The sequence below is a fragment of the Megalobrama amblycephala genome, linkage group LG21, assembly GCF_018812025.1.
Source record: "Megalobrama amblycephala isolate DHTTF-2021 linkage group LG21, ASM1881202v1, whole genome shotgun sequence".
Lineage (NCBI taxonomy): Eukaryota > Metazoa > Chordata > Actinopteri > Cypriniformes > Xenocyprididae > Megalobrama > Megalobrama amblycephala.
The window spans coordinates 17,069,403-17,089,513 of NC_063064.1; the positions used below are offsets into that span (position 1 = coordinate 17,069,403).

At 37.6% G+C, this 20,111-nt stretch overlaps 1 protein-coding gene across 1 annotated transcript in view; it reads left to right on the plus strand.

Annotated features, from left to right (window-relative positions):
• Positions 1–10,356: 10,356 nt before the first annotated feature.
• The window catches only part of csf1a (colony stimulating factor 1a (macrophage)), an 87,622-nt gene continuing 77,867 nt past the window's right edge, over positions 10,357–20,111 (plus strand). Inside the window, exons 1-2 of the mRNA XM_048173044.1 lie at positions 10,357–10,508; positions 11,878–12,005. The gene's annotated coding sequence lies outside the window, so the exon portion shown is untranslated. The remainder of the gene's footprint in view (positions 10,509–11,877; positions 12,006–20,111) is intronic.

Consider the following 20,111-nt stretch of genomic DNA (forward strand, 5'->3'; position numbering starts at 1 on the left):
GGAGTTTGAGACTCATTGTATGTCTTTTCCATGTACTGAACTCTTGTTATTTAACTATGCTGAGGTAAATTCAATTTTTGAATCTAGGGCACCTTTAAGACTTCTCTCTATTCCTTAGTAAAAGTTGGTCTCACAGCTTTGTGAATAGGTTTTAAGAGAAAACTCTTAACAAAGAACTTTTACTGACATTTAGGAGAACTCTTAGAGGTTAGATAAAATGTTTTGTGAATATGGCCCCTGATGTATGTGTTTAAAGGTGAATACCGCTGGAATTTAAATTGGATTTTTTTTAATTTTGAATTTGAATTATCCACAACACAGAGAAAGCTGGAACCTTCAAACTTAACAAACATTCAACATTCAAAGACAAAATAAAACTTACTTTAAAATGAATAAAATGTCTTTGAATTTCAATTAATTTACTTCCTTTCATTCAAATTTGAATTGCAATTCTGCATTCTTTTTGCTACTTTAATTCAAATTCAATTAAAATTCAGGAATTGAATCAGACTTTAAAAGGCATTCTCAATTCAATTCTAAATGGTGCACAACTCTGAATGTGTTATGATTTAGCTAAATAACGTATTTGTGATTGAACACATTATTCAGAATGTCTATATAAGCCCATAATGCACCCTTGTCTTTTTCTGTAAAGCATCACTTTTTCAATTTCACTTTAAATCTTTCCTCATCTCCAGGGTTGACTTGACTCCACAGACAGTGTGACACCCTCAGAGGAATATTTTTCCGGCCTGACGCCAGAATTGTTGCTGTAACCTTTCACTGCTGGCAATACAATTATATGTGGTGCCGGGCTGATTTTGAGGCTCAGAAATGCATGAGCCCTGTGGTGCAGCTCTGACAAAGCTTTTTCCAAACAGGCTGCATAAGGACACTTAGATATAAGCTTCTGCATAGTACACCACCTTTAACCATGAACACACTGAGTCTCTGAGTCATTTCTGGTGAGGATGCCAAACACTAATTTGCAACCTCAGTTCATTGACTTCCGGGTGGATTGCGATCTACCATGATCAGAAAATGAGTGAGTGATTACAGTGTGTTGGAGACTAATTTCCTAATTAAGACTAATTCAGTAGAGTTCCAATGAGCGTCAAGTGCACCTCATCACACGCTACCAGCAGGACTCCATTGCCATGCCTGTTGTCATTAGCATAAGCATGAGTTCAGTTTTTAATACAATATTGCAATATTGTCATACTGCATGTAGTTGATTTGTCACAAATTTATGTCGGCCATAAACGTAAGCTTTTAAATGATTTATTGATTTCATGAAATGAGTATAGAGACAAGCCGACTGCATTGTGCATGAACACAAATATGGCATTAGAAATCCTTCAGATATGAGATACCTTGCATTTTTAAAGCCATAATATGAAATTGTGAGGCATTTTGATAATGACTGTCATTTTCAGAGGAATGTTATGTGGAACGCCAAGAACAAAGCATTTGGATACTTTAGCGTTACTATAGCTACAGAAGAGTGCAGGACTATTTCCGTCATCATGTTCCAGTTAGGAAAAGGCACTGATATTTTATGTGATTTATGACAAGCATATTTCTCATTATATGAGCTTTCAGAAAACAGAAGTGACTGTTGGTGCTAGTAAACCAGTAAAACGGCAACCGGCTCCATTTCTGACCCAATAGTTATTCCATATGGATGATCTTCTGCCTTTAACTTGAAGTGGTTGAGACTATGAAACATAAGAGGACACAAGAGAATTCATCTATAGATTTCCTCTCTTAGATGGGACCCAAGAGAATCCATCTATGTCTTTGTCATGATGGTTCTCTGTTGCGTTCAAAAGACGTCCTGAAGCTCTTCTCAGTCGAGTCAGGCTAAGCGGTTGAATAACAATCATTACTTTTGTCAGAATTAAATCCTTCAGTTTATACAACTGAAGTGAAATGTGTTTGCAGTACCACACATTTGGGTTTGAATTATGATATGTTTTCTGAAATCCGTAATCCTAAAAGGAAAGTGTGAAATTGTGTATCTGCTGCTGCAAATCCTCTCTTGAGTAACGTCACCAACGTGGGCAGTGTTAGACCTTTTTCCCTCTCTCCCACGCTTGGTACCACTGCCTCATCATTAGCATGCAAGCCACAAACACTCTCACACACACATACACAATCCTGTACCCAAGCGTTCACTTCAAACACCGGCGCAGCTTCAGTCCGCATGCAGCCGGCAGCATCAGAGCCCAGGATACCGCAGTTTGTAAACCATACCGCATTCAAAACATGTAAAAGGCATGTTTGCAAATGAGGGAGTGATACATAAATATAAACAAGTTCAATTAGCCAAATCTATGTGAAACAGATAAACATGCTCGTCTGAACACACGCGTGTATCAAAACCCACAGCAGCCTGAGGCCTTGACTGCAAAATTTGAGTATACAAAAATGTAGGTTCCAATCATTTTCATGAATCGTGCTTTTCTTTCACAAATGTAATGAGCCTCTCTGCATTTACATGCTTCAGTTTCCCAGTGGACTATTTCACACTGAGCTGCTCTGAGAGAATTCTGCAGCAGAATTACTTTTAAGCATAATAAGTTCATAAAGCAGAGGGAGTAATCCAGAAAACGCTCACTTAATATCAGCCAGAGGGACACAAGAACACTAGTTCCTTTATATGCTAATAAGACTCAGCCACTGTGCAGTGCTTACATTCTGCCATTCCATCATGCACTTACTATATTTTCATAATTACATTGCACATAACCTTAGCAACACTGCCTAAATGAAACTTTGAACTAAATTTATATTCAAAATGTGCTGTTTTTGAAGCCCTGTTACCAAAATTCGGTAATTGGTATACAATTTGTGGGTCTTTTTTTTTAATCTAAGCAATAGTAAAAAGCGATTCATGCTTATGTGCAAATTTGAACAGGTAATTTATAAAAGAAAAAAACAACAACAACATGATTGCAAATCACTTAGTATAAGCTTTCACTTAAAGGTGCTAAAGAGGATGTTTTGTTTTATACATTTTTGCAATATTACTTGAAACTGTCTTTACTAACTGATAAAAGACTATTTATTAGGTGCACTGAAAGGAATAAAATTAATATACATCATCTGTGCACGAGGTAGGGCCTTAAAAACATCAGCCAATCGTTTACGCGATCATCACGTAAACGATTGGCCCTCTGGCTTGTCAATCACTGCCATGACGTTCCTTGTGAGAGACGAGCGCGGCTGCGCGCTCCAGTAACTTTCCACACTCCACAGGCGCCGCATGCGATGTTTTTGTCAGGAGACAGGAGTAACAACTGCAGATTACGAGTTACCTCTGGTGAGTCCGACATAATGAATCCACTAACACGATACAACGAATGCCGGTGGTAAACACTCGTGTTTTCCAATACTCGTGCACGAGTTTTGGGAGGCGTTCCCTCGAAAGGAGGGGGGGTTGTTCTTACGCATGCGCTCATTTCAAAAACTCAGTAACAGTCTTTGGTTTCTCAGTCGACGAAAAGATCCTCTTTATCACCTTTAATAGGGACTACTTTGCTATGGGACCAAATGTTGGTAGTTATTTATAAACTTATATTTACCATAAATTAAAACGGCAAATATATGTTAGGTAATTTTTCTTAGAGTATCAGGACTGAAGCTTGAGCTTGATGGATATAGACACCATTATATTTGTAAAAAATGATAATGTTATTATAGTTTTTTTTTTTTTTTGTTTGTGTGTGTGTGTGTGTGTGTGTGTGTGTGTGTGTGTTGGGGGGGGGGGGGGTGTTCTTCACAATTTTAAGAAATGTCACATTTCTGTAATGGGGATAATAATGCAGTATAACAGGGTTGCACAGAAAATGTGGATCACAGCAAACCATTATAACATTTTTGGTCATTGAAATTGGTTAATTATTAAAATGAGCTTTTACTACAATTATTTGAAGATTTAACAGATTGTGTCAAAATTATGACACTGTTGCCAAAAAGGTCAAGATCTTGGTGGGGCAGGATAAAATCACATTTTTAAGGAGACATTTGATGTGTTTTAAACAGTGATGTTCTAAGAATAGAACAATTATGTTCTAATAATGTTTTGCTAACGATCCCTTTAAGTTATAAAAACATTATTATAAGACAGATAGTTCCGGCCATTGATTCTAATAGGTCGAGCCGCATTCAAAGCCGTTGTAAAATTCCCGAAAACATACAGCTGACTTCATTACGCTGCGCCACTTGGTATGTATGTTGCTGCGTCTGTCTTAGCAACCACTCTTAACAATGTAAACATATGTTTGTAGTTGATTTTGTTCATTGAAACTTACTGCACTACTGCATTATGTAGAAGTGATCGAGTGTATCAATCCTTCAGATCTGAAGGAAATTATTATGTTCATAATAAAAAATCAATTTGAATGTCCTCTGCGATCTTGTCCTTTTAACATTTAATGGGTTTTCCCGTGCCCTGCTGATATTCAGTGCATTCCAAACGGGATATATCGCCATCCGAAGGGCACTTCGGAGTGAAAACAATCATGGCCTCCATATTGAAGGGTCGTTCAAACCGAAGTGCTCAAAACCATAGACAGTAAAAGAAAACTGGCCACTTCAAAGGGCCCTTCGGAATGAAGGATTTCAAAGGGTACAACTGATGGACACTTTGGGCCACCATGATCATTTGCACAGGGAAGTTGTTTGGCGTCACAGAATGGGTACAGGAGGCTCAGAGTTAAATTTTGCCTATAAATGTATGTATAGTATTTTTCTATGCTATTTATACGAGTTAGATTTGGTACATTATTATGGTCAAAACGACAACAAAAATACTTTACAGCTCCCTTTATCAGTCCATTCAAATGTTTTAAATATATATACATTATATTTAACGCAAAAAGCCATAGTGCGATAAACCAAAAATAAATAAACTAATGTTGAACAAAATGTGCAGCTTGCACAATCTACTCATCATTCAGAGCATGTTTTTTGGGGGGTCAACCAGCGTACAAAATATGCGACGAAGGCGCCTCCTTGATTGTCTTGTTAAGATAACGCAAAAGTGCGTTCCAAAAAAATTGTTTTTTTGACCCCTACACCCTTTATCCCTTCGAAGCTCTCACTCTGGAGGGTAAACCCTTTGAAGGGATTAGGGCATAGGGATGAGCCCTTCCAAATGGAACGTAGGGACTGACAATGCTAGTCAAAGCATTTGTCATTTGAATCTTGTTCCGTGTTCACAACAAGTTTCAATATAATAGTCTTTGCGACTGAGTGACTCGCTCTTAAAGACAATCTGTGCCGCCATCTAATGGCGTGATAAATTTAACTTCTGTTGCTGTTCACGGTCAGGGACTATTTTTTCCAGCGGAAGGAAGGATTTTAATGATTTTACTTCATGAAAGTTGCATTGATACATATTTTTTGGCTTTAATATTTGTATTGTGTGGTAACTGTTTTATAAAAGCAATAAGCCCCAAAAAGCAGTGGTTTACAGTGAATTTATAAGGGGTGTTGTTAGGCATGACAGGGAGCGGAGTTGTTATAAATTCACTGTAAACCACAGCTTCTTGCTATATTTTGGAATATTCTCTGAAAGTTCAAAATATCCAGTTTTTTAAAAATGTTGTAAAAACTTTTTTTGTTTTGTAGTTATGCAAAAATAAAAAAAAAACAATCCATTTTATCATTCTGTGAACATTACTTTTTGAATGTTCTCTGAAATTTTAGAGGAATGTACATTTTTGTGCTAACAGTTTGAGAACATTATTAAAAATCATAACATTGAACAAAACGTTCTGTTAATGTTCTCGCCAGAACATTATATCCAAAATTGTGAGAATGTTCCTTGTTATCTGTGAGAGTATTGTGTAAATCATGGCTGTGTGCATCTTTAACGTTTATTTCCTGTCTCTAGCTGTGCTCTGTCGATACTGTCTTAAAATGTTTTCACGCCGTTCACGCTTCATCTTGTCTGTTGCACCAGATCAATAATATAAATCAAACTATTATGGTGCTTCTCAGGTCTGTGTAATGGAGGATACTGTGGAGTTACCACAATCACTCTCACTTTTGTTATCAGCTGTGATCCATGTGACCCTGTATGCATGACTAACAAATTAATGGCATGCTCTGAATCGCATGTCAGGCCCAGATCCTCACAGGAAGCCTGCTGCGTCGCTACCCTGTTTCGCTCCAGTTGTCATGGTGTACGTTAGTCATAAATGTAAATGCGGCACAGTTTTGCCACCACAGTCTATTGATGCCAGATTAACATGATACACGATTGGTGTTAGGATGATTTTCTGGCCTGGAAAATCAACCAAGTCATGTGAACTGATGTGAGAATGGAGTATGATGCCCTTTGGCTGCTCCACAAAGGCTGCTTCTATTGTGACTGTACTGTACTTTATTAAAACTGTACAGAAACGGGTACAGAAGGAGTTTCTTGTGAAGGCTCAAACTATCCTGTTTACACCGAAAGAAAGATAAACGAGAGAAAAGCTCTCCACAGATTAATGTGCTTAGTGGAAGTTCTGCTTCTCGAAAGGCTACTGATAAGGAGTAAGTGTGTACAGCAATGTGACATTGTTGAGGTCGGATAGAGAAACACACAATTCCAAACACACCGATATGTGTCCAATCTTTCTCTCTCAGTCTGATCATAGTAATTCACGGACATTTATAAACCCACAAAATCCAGAGGGTACTGTAAATATGATGACCTTTAGAAGCATAAGCTATACTTCTCCTTCAGATTTCTCCAAAAGACCAGAGAAAATGGTTCGCTTAACTGTGTGGAAGAATTTTCTATTGAAACAAAGGTGGGATGGGACATATTGAAGGGCTAAAACCACAATTTGCTATTTGCTAGTAGGTAAAAGATGGTAACGGGGATGATATGTTTTAGTTTAGATTAAATTTTATTGGACAAACAGATTTGTGTGACATTGTATAGCAATAAACAGGATGTTTTTTTTTTTTACATTTTGTAAGATTTGTTGATCAATGCTTGACATTCATGGCTGGCTTAGTCAAAAACTCTGCAGCTGTTTTCCATGTTGCCTTATTGCAGGGTTTCCGAAACTAGGTTCATGAGGAAATTGCAGGGGGTTCGTGAGTTGAGGAAATGCTAAAAATGAAATCATTAAAATGTAAACTAAAAATAAAATGCTTACTGAAAAAGAAAGAAAAATATACTTGTTATATTATATACTTTATAAATTAATATATAATATATACGTTATAAATATACTTTATATGTGATCATTACCAGACATCAGAGAACTGTGAACAAGCAATTGTGTTGTTAAATTATTGAAATATTAACTTAAAATTTTATGGGGTGCTTCAAGTATTGCTTTATTGCATTGCATTTGCTTAGGACACATTAAGTCTCATTCTGTGCATACAGAATGTATATGCTGTAAAATTGTTGTATAGATGTTTTTATGCAGAAAGTTTGCGCTAATATTATCATCAATTTTAAAAGCATCACAAATATAATAAATCAAAAACATCACAGTGTAACAGGTATGCCACTTAAAAATAATTGTGACTGTACAAAAATAGCCTTGTAAATATTTGAACTTACAACTATTAAAGGTACAATTTGTAAGATATTCGCAGTAAAATATCCAAAAACCACTAGGCTAGTGTTATATATTTTGTCCAGCTGATTACTAACAATATCTCTAATGTTTTCAACTACTTGTAAATCATGAGAAAATTCCCATTCTAAACAGTGACACGGGGCAGTGCAGTCGCCTGTCAATGACGTCAGTTACCCTTTGTTACCGCCTTTACTGACGTAGAAACCACATGACAACAGTGTCGTGGACAAATGCGGAAGTAGTGTCTAGCGTCCAGCAAACCACTAGCTTGCTTCAAGCAGTTCCTTATTTACTTCTTGCACGTTTTATGGTGGATTGTGTTACTTATTTATGGAACATAATTACTGTTTACCATCTGCCGCTGGTTCTGTCGACAAGGACAGCTCAGTTAAATCCATGATGTATCTTTCCGTCCGATTGATGGCTGTCAGCGGTTGGGTAGAAGACAACAAATCCCATCTTTCCACGCACCTTCTTAGCGTCATCAAACCACGTGATTGTTATTGTTTTGGTAGTGCGCCCTCTAGTGACAGGTCCTAAAAATTGTACCTTTAAAAGTGCTACAGAGGATGTTTTGTTTTATACATTTTTGCAATATTACTTGTCTTTTACAATTATTACTTGCAATATTACTGTCTTTACTAACTGATAAAAGACTATTTATTAGGTGCACTGAAAGGAATAATATTAATATACATCATCTGTGCACGAGGTAGGGCCTTAGGCGATCATCGCGTAAACGATTGGCGCTCTGGCTTGTCAATCACTGCCATTACGGTCCTTGTGAGAGACATGCGCGGATTGGCCCTCTGGCTTGTCAATCACTGCCATGACGTTAATTGTGAGAGACATGCGCAGCTGTGCGCTCCAGTAACTTTCCGCACTCCACAGGCGCCGCAGGAGTAACAACTGCAGATTATGAGTTACCTGCGGTGAGTCCGACATAATGAATCCACTAACACGACACAGCGAATGCCGGTGGTAAACACTCGTGTTCCAATACTCGTGCACGAGTTTTGGGAGGCGTTCCCTCGAAATGAGCTGTGAAGGAGGGGGGTTGTTCTTACTCATGCGCTCATTTCAAAAACTCACTAACAGTCTTTGGTTTCTCAGTCGACGAAAAGATCCTCTGTAGCACCTTTAATTCTGTGGCCTAATAAATTTTATTGTGTCTTAACTTTTAGATAATGGCACAAAGTGAGCTGGAGAGAGATGTGTTTGTTTAATGTTTTATGAAAATTACTAACTGCCAGAACATGCTCTCTCATTAAAACAAAGATAAGAACAAATTTATCTCCATACGAGCTTATGTAAATCCACCGAAAGTTCGCTAAATGACTGTACGTATTTATTTGAATGAGACTCTGTGTTAAAATCGGCAAGAAATGGAAGTTGCAATAGTCTTTTCTTCCATATTTTGAAGTATATCGAGTAAAACAGCTTCTCAAACAACAACAACAACAACAAAATGTAGGGCAGGACTTTTTATAGTCCATCAGGAATTGATTGGCTCATTGATCATTGTTGTTTGCTATTGGTGTGATCTCATGTGATCCCGCCCTCACTCCAGTAAACACGTCATCAGAGAAGAGAATTGTCAATTTTGTTTTCATGGTAACTTTAACAAGCAGAACACGATATGATGTTTATGAAACGCTCTCTGAAATGTTCCGGTTGTGTTTGCCGGAGTTCAGTTCAGGTCTAGCCATGCCTTGCAGCGAGCAAGAAGGTGTGAGGAACCGCAATGCCATGACTCTGTGGCAGATACAACCCTGGGACATCTCGGAGAACAGGCGAAATGACAGTTATCCAGGCTATCAATTACTTTGACACATTGCACGCCTGTGGCGTTCATTATATACACTCGCTGGCCTGAGAGGGCTGCAGCCATTCATCACCCAAGTGAGTGAGTCTCAAGGCTGATGTGCGAGCCGCAAATGAGATTTTCTAATTACTCCCGCAATTTCTTTGATCGAAAGGGGGTAAACCGAGGGCATTAATTGGAGAACGCGTTCCGATGGATGGCTTTGTTTATTTGACATTTGTGATCATGCAGAACTCATATAACGCTCATGCTCCAGTAGGAATAAAAGAGTGCACCATGTCCCTTGAAGACAAAAACATAAGCCTGAGAGAAATATAAATAAATGGACGCAAATAAAACTCCTTTGTATACTATACACAACAGAAATGTCAGAGAATACTGCTCATGCAGTTGTATTCTGGATAATTGTAACCAGAGGGTATACTTTAAAAGAGAATAGTCAGTTCTGTACACATCTGTTTACCTCTCAAGCCTAAAATTAGATAAAAGTGACAGTGCAAACCAATGGTGGACGAATAAAGACATCAGCATGCAGAAGACATACAGCAGTATTGGATTTATTGAATTACAGCAGTGCTTTTGGCTCATGAATCTTCATATTAATAAACCCATTTACAGGTGCACCTACTGTAGAATCCAACCCCTCTGCTGACATCTTGGTTTTTTTCTTCTTCATTCTTTATTTCCTCTGCAAAACGCATCTAACTAGTTTACCTTGCTAGTGAGCAAAATTGCCCCTCATCTTTGCAGGATCATTTGCTCCCCCTTCGTTTCTTGCTTTCTAAATCTGTATCCACTTTACTACTACTTTTCAGTACCGTTGCAATCTGCGGCTCAATATGAAGTCTGTATTTGTCACATTGTCCACAGCTCCCTACTGTTGTCCTAAAGCTGTTTTTCTTCCAAATGTCCAACTGTTGATGCCCGATGCCAGAGAGAGAGAGAGAAAGAGAGAGAACCTGCCAGGAAACAGACTGAGTCAGCATGGGGAGGGGAGTCATCGTCCCTAGAGCCTGGAGTTTGTCCAGCGCTTGCCGAGTTATGACGATAACAAGAGAGATGAGAGCTGCTGGGAATCCCTTCAGGTGATTGTATAACAGAACTAGAAAGATACATGTAATTGTGAAATGTGCAGTCTTAGTGGTGAGTTTATATATTCAGATGATTTCTGATTGTTTTGCGTATGACTTGAAGGAGTGTTGAAGGAGTCACATTGCACCAAATGAACATAATTAGTGTGGCAAATGGGTATTTTTTTCTGATGTATAAGATTGATGTAAAAGCCTGAAGAGATAAAATTCAATTCAATGTTTTTATACTGGAAAATTGTCATTACAAAGCAGTATTAATGCTCAGTGAGCAGGTCAGGTGTAAGTCTAACAGTGGCCAGGAAAAATGATTGAATATACGCTATAAATATAAGTGAGCAATTTGAGAATGCATGCAGCCTAATGTTTTGTGTTGGTTACTGTTATAATAATTCTTAAAATTTTCTTCTGTAATGATTTCAGGCTTGAAGTCATTACATTTTACATTGCTCCACTGAGGTCTGTAAACCCCAGTTTGAAAACCATTGGTCAATTGTATTTATTTATTTTTTTTTAGCATGCAGACACAGCCTGAACTTTAAATAGCAACTTTTATTTAGATGGACACAATGTGCATCAGCTATGGGAGAATTAAGGCCAGTGGAAAAATCAATGCAAAATATGTCTGCTGCCATCTCACACTGGCATGTATTGATCATTTTATAGGTGAATAGAATTTCTGTCTCACTCATAAATGATAGAAACAAACCCAGCGATCTCTGTGAGCTTCAAAAGCTTAAAGTCAACATGATGCGTTCACAACCCATTTAATTAAGCCAGGTGATTGGAGGGGATGAAAAAGTAATATTGACTGCCGACATTAGCTAAAAAGTCTTTTCAGTGGAAGACTAATTATTATGATTATGATTTCATGCTGGCTTTGAACAATTTGTTGACACATGCTCACCAAGCGTGCCACGCGAGTCCTGAAAAGTGAAGCCAAAGCGCCTCGATCGCCCCCAGGTGGCTGGATGCAGTATAGGTAATAAACCCCGCCCTCTCCATGTAATGTAATGTGACGTGAGGCAAACTAAACAATCAAATTACACGTCAATTTTTTTTTCCAAAGATGCTTTCTGTCATTTTAGGCAGTTTTTATCACACTGATGTTAGTTCAACTGTTCGTATTTTAAATAAGTTTGGTTTCAGTTAGTTATTGATGCTATAAAAATGTGGGTTTTGACGTCATGATTGACAGCTGAGATTGACAGCTTCTCTGAGCAAAGTAGTTTTCTGACTGACTTTTTTTCTGGATCTTCGGGAGGAGATTGGAGCTTTAACTTTACTTTCTACATTTCCATAACTGTTTTTTTCACACCGACATAATGAGTTGTTCTACAGTAAACTGTATTAACTGATTCTGCAGGAGTGTGGGCGGGACCTTGATATCGCGGCTCCACTTCGCGCTCACTACCGCCCAGACTCGAGACTCAAGATGTCAGCGCCATATTGGCACACTGGCGGCTTCACTTACTACTATGGAAGAGAGTGAAGGTGCGTTGTCCATCTTTTTTTTACAGTCTATGGTGCTCACATACACACACACATACAAGACAAGACTGACAGAAGAGCACAAACAAACACTGTCACAAACACAAACACTGTCATCTGCCATGTACTGGATCAACTTATTTGGTTTACTAAATTCCTGTCCAAAACATTTGTCCTAACCCTATCTGTACCCCTTAGCCTGGATGCCAGCCGAACTTAGCCCCGCCCACAACATTTTTAGGTCGGGAAGTTCGGTCTGGACTCGATCCGTAGAGGAGTAATTATGCCCGAACAGAAACTGTTCGGACCAATCACATTTGTCAGGGCGATGATTGACAGATTATCACCAGAAACGTAATCAGCCACGTCATCAAAGAGCGTTTGGGTTGAATTAGTTTACAACAATGATGGCTGTTGTTGAAGAACTGAGATGTGTAGATTCCGCCATCGCGTCCGTTATAGAAGATATCGACAGCGCATTAATTGGCAAGTACTCCGTGTATACTTAAATTCTTTTTACAACACCGGCAAAGATTGTTTACGCTCATCTTCTACTAGTTCCAGCATGTGTGCAGTTGAGTTCTGTTGACAACTATGCGTCGCTCAACATACATCACTTACTCTGTAGCTCTGATTGGTTGTAGGTCTATCCAATTAAGGTCTTTCCTGGATCGGTTGAAATACGCCCCCATAATCAAAGCCCAATGGAGCATTATCAGACTCATATTCTGACTAGAATTGTGTATGACCTCGTCAGGCTATGTACCCCTAACTTTTCCCTTAAATGAATAACACTGATGTAGAAGCACCCAACCCTGGTTGTAAACCAAAACTTACTTAAAAAAACGGTAAACTTGTCCCTTAAGAACAAGACCAATCAAGGTCTTGCATACAAAATAATAGTTTGACAGCCGTCATCACCACTTTTTTTCAAGCAATCTTCTCAAACATTGAGAAACACGTGTATTATCTAACACCTCAGAAAACCCTGTTCTTGATATTATTTAATGTCTATGATCTTTCTGTACTAATCTCAGATAACTGTGATGATGCTGAATGCATACAGTTCCTACCTTTAGACGTCATTTGCATGCAGAACCTTTTTTTACGCTGTTTTCTAGGGTTTTCCCTCAGCACCATCAAAAATGAATATCCTAAGACTCAATGACCTAGAAAGAAACTGTGAGACCCTTTTACAGTCTGCTGTCATGAACACCACCCCTTTAAGTTCAAATTGCAGTGCTGTCTCAATAAAAGAAATGCAGCATAAATTGATTTGCATGCCTGATGCCTCTGAGGAAAAAGTCTTTCATTTTGGGTATGGGGAAATTCAGAACATTCTATATCCAAGTAGTGGAGAAAGAAAAAAGGAACTCATTAAAAGTCTGTGTTCAAAAGGTTTTCATTCCCTGTTGTGGGTTTATCATTGTGCTTCTCTTCTTTTCTAATTGCCTCTGAGATATATGGTAACTTCTATACCATTTTGTATTGATTTGATATTTAAGCCTTATTAGCAACTGATCAGGTTACAATCAATTTGCCTTCCTCTCAAATATTATGAGTACTTGGCTTAATGCATCAAGTACAGTGATTCTTTGATTAGAAATTATTAGAAACTATCTCAGCTGCTCTTTTTAATTGTAAAAAGAGATTTGTTTATCCCTAACCTAGATTAAGAGGACCTACACATTTTGTTCAGCAGTTCCACTTCAAGGCGCTGGCTAAGCCTGTGGGAGCCAAGCATATGCTGGATTTCTGTCTCAGGCTGCTGTAAATTTATAATGAGTATGGCATTACACTTCGGATTCATAAATCTCAAGGGTTGCTTGCAATCACATCCACATTTAACAATATTGAACATTAGAATCCTTTATTATTCAATATGCAATGCTTAATCAATGTACACTCAAATTTTATTAAAATACGTTTCTCAGTACTATTTTTTTCAAAACTCTTCACACAGTTCTCCTAACCAACTTTCAACTTGGCACAGCAATAAATTTCACATTCAAATCAAAACACATAAAACACTTCATACATGTCTCAAATCAACTCTTCCATTGTTCCATAACACTAGCAAAGATTGTCAACCAACAAACACACTTTGTCACTTATAAAACAATGACCTAAAACACAAGCATACAATGTTGTCCACTTTTGTACAGATGGTAATGAAATGGAAAGGCTATACCTGTGTAGGTGTTCAGCTACATTTTTAAATTCAGAATATTTAAATATGGTATTACAGATTTTTACAATAGCTAGGACCCATAGGTCACTTTTTCAAAATTCTATACACAATGAGCATAACAACGGTCTATGTGGGCTAAACTGTGTATCATTTATCATTGCCTTGGCACAAAATGCTTTAGTGATATGATTAAAAAATGATTTGTCTTTTCAAATCTTCTGTTGCGTGTCATTATATTTATTAAGTTGGCTCGTGCGTTTTATGTTTCATGCTTCAGCAGTGTGACGTAATTTCCAGTAAGGGAGCATAGTGAGCATCGATGGTCCCTGGTTTTTGTGGGATTTTTCAGGGAGCAAACGTTCCAGTGCACTGAAAGGTTTCCTCAATTGAGACAGCTCTTAAAATGGCCGACTTCCTGATCAGTGTCCTGACTACTGAACTGCTGAGCTGATTGAGACCCACCCCTTGACTTAGTGTTTAAAATCTTTTGTTTCTGTACACTTAAAAGATTCATTCAGTTTCACTGATTTATTCAGTGATGTTACATCATTACACCAGTAGGTGGTGACCTGCCTGGTGGTCTTCTTAAGCGTCGAGTCACTGAATGAATCATTGGCTGCATCCAAAATCACATACTTTCTTGAGTAGGTACTTATTTTGAATAAGTACTTACTTTGCAGCTAAAAAAGTATGTTCTATACAGTATGAATGCAATCCGTACGTACTAGATTCACCATGTTGTCATTCCCTGTTGAAAAAAACAGCATATGCTGGTTAGGTATGTTTTGAAGCATGGCAGCTGGTTTGAGCTGGTTTATGCTGGTCCTTAGTTGGTCATGAGCTGGTTTAAGCTGGTCCAGAGCTGGTTATAAGCTGGTCCTGAGCTGGAGCTAGTTGCTTAGGACCAGCACTCGACCAGCCTAAACCAGCTCATGACCATCTAAGGACCAACTAAGGACCAGCATAAACAAGTTCAAACCAGTTGCCGTGCTTCAAAACATACCTAACCAGCATATGCTGTTTTTTCAACAGGGTTATCGCTTCACTGCCATTCATAAATTCTCTCCTGTGGCCTCATGGAATAGTCCATTGTATGCACATGGATGAACACTACGTATTTCAAGGCTTTACCGAGTGTCTTATCCTTGCACGTGTCTACTAGACACTCTAGAAATAAGCATGACAACAAAGTAGACATTTTCATTTTTCACACATTTTGTCAGCCGGTCTTTATCAAGCTATAGAAAAAAAGACAATTATAGCCTAAATAAGTTAGGTTTCAATGACATCCTTATGTAATTTCAGTTGTGTATAGCTTACTTTATCTTTCTTGAGATTAAACACATAATCTTGAACAATTTGCATAGAAATGTAACTCTATCAAGCAACTGAAATCTTCTGTTCAGTCTGTCAAGGTCAGACATCTGTGAGTGAAAACATGAACACACTGGAAAGCCGCTTTATAGTAGACAATGAGGTTGTAATTCTGATGAAACACTGGCACTGTTTTTCATGTTTAATACTGTAAAGCTGCTTTCTTTTAAGCAATTTATTGTATAAAGTGCTAAAATAAACCTGACGTGACGTGACTTTCCTAGAGTGCCAAACAGCAACGTATCCACGTTGCTATCAGATACTTATGCTTTATTTATTTTTTTTTAAATGGCGGGATGTTCGCTATCAGTATACCTCTGCTCACGTATTTTTGAACTTAACCCTAAGCGAAGAATGAAAAAGATCTTTGCCGTGAGTATACTGAGGCCTTTAATCTATTTAGAGTAATTGTTTTAATAATGGCAGATTTTAACTCAATATTTCAGTCAAGGCATATTCAAAACAAACTAAAAAAAGCCATGCAAACTGTTGCTTACTTTTTTAATATTGTATGAACACCTAATTTTTTACAGTGTAGACATTAAGATTGTTATATTAAAGGTTTTGTTCTTAAATTTACAGTCTCACAGTGTTGTTTGCAGTATAAATATATAAACCGTATAACACAGTATAAATGCAGCAAAGACAGAAATGCATTGTCCAATCCAGAGATGGAACAGATCGTATCTGCTTGCCCTTATTTTCCCCCTTCTCTGACGTTTTCTCTTGTCAGAAGAGAAGATATTAACTCATTCACAGACACTACCTTGCTTCGGTGATATTCCAGATAAGACGACAGAAGGGTTGTTGAAGACTATACCATTAACACACTAATGTTACTTAACCAAACCAATCAGCAATCCCAAATCTGCCTTGTGGTGGGAATAGAACTCATCAACAACTCACAGCCTACATTAAAAACCATTTAAACAGCCTTGATGAGTCATTTAATCCACATTATAGCCTCTGAGAGATAAGACACTTGCAGGACTTGAGGTTTGCCAACAATTCATCCAAACACAACACAATGTAGAAATATAAACCCTCTTGATGGAAGAAACTATCTCAACACCAATTTAAATGAACAGGAAACTCTTCTTGAGGTAAACTGAACTGTTTGCTGAGCACTGTTTATAATCTGCAGATCTTCATGGAGCACATCCACATGCTGAGAACAATTTCCAGTTTCACTTGTTGCCATAGTATTCACATCTATTCCTCTATATCACCGCCCGACCTCTGTAAACCATTCAACCCAATTAGAGTAAAGGGTGAAAGGTGAGCATGCGTGGTTGTGCTGCTACGGTGCTCATATTTTATCCTTTTCCATCTATTTTTTTTTTCTACGCCAATGGCAGCCCATTGGAAATCCATGTAGTAGTTCTCTCCCTGGCATTCGCTCTATTGATTATGTGTCCAGATAGCTAGCGAGCAGGTCTGTGTGAAGTGGTGCAGAAAGAGAGGATGGAGAGAGGAGAATGAGAATGAGATGGGAGGAGCAGGATGAGAGGGGAAGCCATTTGAAATTTGTTTGGATTCAAGAGGAAAGGCTGTAACCATAAACTTGCTAGCTATTTTACAGAACGGTGTTTCAACTAAATATCGATTACCGCGCTGCTCTTGTGTTCCTAGTTCCCCTGAGAAACCCAGATCAGAAAATTCCCAGTTTCAGTGCTAAGCTGCCAATCAGAGCTCACTGATGCAGGAGGGATGTAGCCTAGCTGTGGTCAAGTTCTTTTGGGGAGTTCCTTACGAGTTTAGAGATCGTTATTAAGACGTGATGTGCATTCAAGTGATTTTGGCTGGAATAAAATAGACTGAGCAATTTTATACTTTGGTCGTTCTTTTACATTTCCTGACAATGACAGAAAGCATTTTAGCGCTAATGCTAATACAACAAAATAAGCAAATGATGCAAATTAAGTGTTTAATTTGATGTTTATTTATGGATTTACTTGTTTTCATGTTTAGCTACTGTAGTTAGTTATCATGGTCCAGGGTCTACAAAATGCACTCAAAATATAACTTATTGAACAAACTCAATTGAAATTCCATCCTAAACATGCTATCTTAGTGCACACAACCTAAACACAGGCGACACTCTTCAGCATAATGGTAACCACAAAATTCACAAACATTACAGAAACTCCTTTAAATGTCCAACATAACTGAACATTAAACAGTAACATAAACTAACAACATCTTTCCCTTTATTGAAAAACACATAAAATAACACTTTAATCCCTAAATTTACTCTCCTAATGCAGTCCCTTGCAAAGCATGCTGGGAACTACGGATCCACTGCCTAGTTAGTTATGTAAACATTAATTTGTGCGTTTCACTCAGCAATGTTAAGTTGACTGAACAAACACTTAAGTAATGTTAACAATACTCATATTTAGTAGAAACAACGCTGTTAAATTAAGTTCATATAGTTAATTTTTTAAGTAATGTGAACAAGGGTGGTTTGAGTGAAACTAACAACAGCGAAAGTTCATTTTATTGTGAAATAATATTACAATTTAAAATAACTGTTTTCTATTTTAATATATTTTAGAATGTAATTTATTTTTGTGATTGCAAAGATGAATTTTCTATCATCATCTATTCCTCAGTGTCACACGGGCCTTCAGAAATCCTAATATGCAGATTTGGTTGTCATGTTACAATGAATGAAGATTAAGATGCAGAGAGGCGTAGAGAATCTACAGTAATTGCAGCTTAACTTTATTAAATCAAACAAAAGAACAAAATCCAAAATGAAAATAAAACCAAAAGGCATTATATACAAAAGATAACTGAACTCAATATGAAACAGGCGTGGACTAATCAATGAAACAATGAATGACCATGACAACAAAATGAATACAGGAAAAAACACACAGGAAATAATAACTAACTAAGGGTATGTATACACGACAACGATATGCTTAAAACGGAGAAGTTTTTCCTTTGAGTTTTCCGCGTATAGACGAAACCATTGTCAAAACGATCCCCATTCATACGAATGCGTGAAAACGACTGAAAACACTGTATTCTGCTGGCAGACCATTAGATGGCATGAAACACTGTAGACTGAACATATAATATGCATGTGCATGAGGCAATCATTTTCACAGATTTTGACTTTGAAACCCCTTTTCAAAAGTTTGCATTTTCAGGCCACCAAAATGCCATTGTTGTGTAAATGAACAGCCAAAACACATAAAAAGTACTCCGTTAAACAGCCCCTAAAGTCCTTGAAAATAAAACCAAAACATCAGCATATCGTGACATCTATGCTCAAGAAAAAATTCTGATTATTATAAATGTTGAAAGCGGTTGTGTTGCTTAATATTTTTTTCTAAATTTTTGCATTTTTGTAACAATGTAATGTAAGTTAGTTTACACACTAGACTAAATTAAACCAACACACACTCACAACTACAGCATATAACGATCAATTTTTCTGCCTTAATTATTTATTGACATGGCCTTAAATTGGAATGTCTGGGCTTAGGAAAATCCCCAGTATCCCATTGGTAATTATATCATTATGGTGGCATTTATGCGCACTTAACCAGTAAAGACATTAATTCCAACATGGATGCAACATATCATGCAAGTGAGGATCCCGTGGGTAGGATTTCAGGTTTAGGAAGGCTCAGCCTTTACCTGAAAAAAGACCCCAAGTTCTTGCATTTTTTAATTACTGGAGTATTTGATTGCACTTTTTTGTCATTTCAGCATCTGTTTTAATAGGGTCTGTCTACAAACCCTGGCATGCATCAGTTATTCTAAAAGAGCAAAAACGAAATAACATTATTCTTTATTGATCACAGAGAGGAAAATATCACTCTGTTGAAGATGTGTGCATTAGTTTAAAAAAATGATAAACAAGGAAGAGGGAGGTGGAAAAAAACAGTGGAAAGTCAGGCAAGAAAAGAAACAGAACGTAACTGATGACATTTATGAAAATGCCAATGTAACTGATGGATGGAGGTTCTCACTGGCAGGCGGGAAGACTCCTCACGGCAGGTGCTGAGCGACACCAAAGAGGATACGGTCAAAGAGAATCGGCAACCTCGTTAATTATCACCACAACTGAATATCATTAGCGTTCTGTAGGAATGTTTATCCATAATTAACTGACTACATATTAATAATAAATGCACTTTGATAAATTTTTAACATCTACATACTGCTGGAACTTCGCCAAACAAATATATGGTGAGCCGGACAAAATGGTGGATCCCACACAGAGCGAATGTAATGGAAACAGCCTGTTAAGGTATCAAAGCAGTATAATTAATTTGACTTAAATAATGTACCTTTTATGGAACTGAAGAAAATGTGAGCACAAAAGGCACACTGATCAAGAAGTAAAATGTAGCTTTTGACCTGATGAAACAGGGTCTTTCTTCATTAAGAGCAATGGTATGGGAAAAGGAAAGAGTGCATAAATCAGTTCCTCCATTTTCTGCTTGATTGCTTAACATACTGCTCTCATTGACTCTTTTTTCCTTCCTCTCACCTTTTTTTTCTAATCCTTAATTCTTTTTTTG